At 43.4% G+C, this 2,857-nt stretch overlaps 1 non-coding gene across 1 annotated transcript; it reads left to right on the plus strand.

Annotated features, from left to right (window-relative positions):
• Positions 1–1,526: 1,526 nt before the first annotated feature.
• Positions 1,527–1,664, plus strand: LOC114814066. Its single transcript, XR_003761808.1, has one exon. It is a non-coding gene; the product is annotated as a small nucleolar RNA SNORA7 (small nucleolar RNA).
• The last annotated feature ends 1,193 nt before the right edge of the window (positions 1,665–2,857 follow it).

Raw genomic sequence — 2,857 nt, forward strand, 5'->3', positions numbered from 1 at the left:
GGACATTAATATAAAGAAATCACAGATATGTTCATAAGTCCTTTGGGTCTGGGAGGGGGGATGAAAAAAGGGAGTGATGTAGAAGGGAGTGGAAGAAGAGGAAAGGAGGGTTTAGTCAGGGAAGATCTCTTGGAGGAGATGTGCTTTTCAGTGAGGTTTGAAGGGAAGGAGAGTAATTTCCTGTAGGGCATTCGGGGTTAAGATAGGATCCCAAACAGCTCCACGGTCTTTCTGCTCTGATTGCCGGTGGTCTTGGATTTGCGTTGTGCCTGACTGCTCTTCACTCTTCCCCTTGTTCATGACGTGCACAGGCTACAGCTCTGCAAATTCTGTGCTTATTACTTGGATGATGCTTTACCAATGATAGTTAATCCCTAAAGAACCATTTCTTCCTCTTATTTTGGGAGGAGAGTAGAAGCTTGTGAGAGATGGCGAGTTTGCAGGTTGAAAACAAAGAAGTTTGCTAACATTTAGTGAGGTGGCAGAAGGAAAAAAAAAATCAACAGAATGTTGCTTCAGTCTGGGAGACAAACTCGATCTCCCCAAGTTAAGAAGCAGTCATCTCCTACCTCTTAACAAAACCTCATTCCTTTCATCCTTCTAAACTCTACTAGAGTCCCCTTCCTCCATGAAGTGTTTCCAGATTAACCCCACCTGATTTGTTACTCCATTTACTTTTCAGAACTTGTGTTTTTACATAAACAATGTATACTTTCACTTGTGTTTATGGATCTAAATATTTGTCTCCTCCATTAGAATGTGAGCTACTGAGCAACAGTAGTAATAGTTCTTATTAAGCACTTACTGTGTGTAGAGCACTGTGCTAAATGTTGGGAAAGAGCAAATGGGGGAAAAGGAGTATTAGACAAAGCCTCTGTCGAAGGGGTTCATAATTGGTGGTGGCTGGGTGGATGACTGGAGATGGATGCATTGGGAGCACTGAAACATAAGAGCATAAAGGACAAGGACAAATATGCAATACATAAAATGAAAACAAGTCAGTAGGGAGCTGGGTTTAGAGAAGCAGAATTTCTCCTCGTGATTCAGAGTCCACAGTGATGGTTACACAGCCCAGCTTCCCCGAGGTTATTTGAGGCCTTGTGCTGCTAGTGCTGATCTCGTTCCAGCAGGGCAGAAGAAAGTAAGATGAGACCATCTCGATGGTGTGGAGGGATGCAGGTGACAACACTGATGATGGAGAGGAGGGCGTCAGCTTCTATACCCGGCCCAGGGTGCAGAGAGCATACCGGAACAGGCAGAGAGATCTTTGGCTGTGGTGAGAGGGCATTTAGCTCAGCTGCGTTGAAAGAGGGGAGCTGAGGAAGCCCTTAACAGCTCCTGTACCTGGCCTGGAGTGCATAGAGCATGCCGGAGGCAGGAGAGCAAATGAGTCTTTATTTTGGGCTACAGTGTTCTACGAAGAGTATCTAGTACAGATGGTCTGATTGGAAACTCTTCTAACTGAAGCTTTCTCCTCAGAATGACAATCAGTGTGCTTACTATTGAGGACTTACTATGTGCAGATCCCCCTCTCAGAGTCACACCTGGAGGGTTTCCAGTCCTTTACCAGTCTCGACTTCAGGAGGGAGAGTCAAGCAGAGGCCTACCCATTCCATTCCTAGCTTGGGCAGTGGCTAGCGAGTGGCAGGCAATCTGCTACAAGTCAAAACTCACCTGTGCTGGGCAGCAGCAGTGGCACGGGAGAGAGTCGAGGGTGGAGACTCAAGTTTACTGCGTGGAAGGAGACAACGGTAAACCACTTCCGGATTTTGACCAAGAAAACTCTAAGGATCCACTACCAGAATGATTGCAGATGGAAGTGGGGTGATCTGGGAGAGATGTGTCCTTGGTATCGTTATGGGACAGAGATGACTCGACAGCAATAAGACAAGACAATGTATAGAGCACTCTACTAAGCATTTGGGAGTTTATCATTATTATTATTATTACCTTATAGTATTTGTTACTATGTATTAGTATTTGAGAGCAGTGTAGTAAGTGATCGGAGTGAATTTTTTTATGGTATTTCTTAAGTACTTTGTGCCAGGTGCTGTACTAAGTGCTGGGGTACATACATGTTAATCAGGTTAGGCACAGTCCATGTCCCACATGGGGCTCACAGTCTTAATCCCCATTTTAGTGGAAAGATAGCCGAGATACAGAGAAGTGAAGGGACTTGCCCAAGGTCACACATGAGACAAGTAGCAAAGCCAGGATTAGAACCCAGGTCCTCTGACTTCCAGGCCCATGCTCTATCCATGAAATCACACTGCTTCTCATTGTACTAAGTGCTTTGGAGAGGTGTATTATTCTTGTGTTTAAGGTATTTGTTTAATTTTTACTATGCATAAAGCATCGTTCTAAGTACTCTCCTTTCTAAGTACTGTACTCTGAGTACAATACAGCAGAGTTACAATACAGTAGACATGTTACCTGCTCACAAGGAGCTTACATTCTAGAAACAAATGATCAATGTGCCCATGAGAATTTTGTAAATTAGTTCACTTCCACAAAGCCCTTACCTATAAGAGGAACTAACCACTTTTAGATCTGTTTTTTTTTCCATCCTTGCCCTTAGAGACTGGATTCTTTTGGAGATCAAATTGAGAGAACGCTAGTAGAATGGCCCCGGTAGATAATTGTCATGAGATTAATTTAAAAAGATAAAGTCTCGAAGGTATCCGGGATCCAAATTATTTATAGATTTATAATGTAAGATATCTTCATGGATTGGATTGGACAGTTGGGGCCTTTCTCTTCAAATGCAAATGAAAGTTGGCACGGTGTAAAGTACATCGTTGGAGCCTTTAGTATTTAAGTCACGGATATGCAGAATTCGTATGAGTGATACGGAGAA

Source organism: Ornithorhynchus anatinus, chromosome 8 (genome assembly GCF_004115215.2).
Source record: "Ornithorhynchus anatinus isolate Pmale09 chromosome 8, mOrnAna1.pri.v4, whole genome shotgun sequence".
Lineage (NCBI taxonomy): Eukaryota > Metazoa > Chordata > Mammalia > Monotremata > Ornithorhynchidae > Ornithorhynchus > Ornithorhynchus anatinus.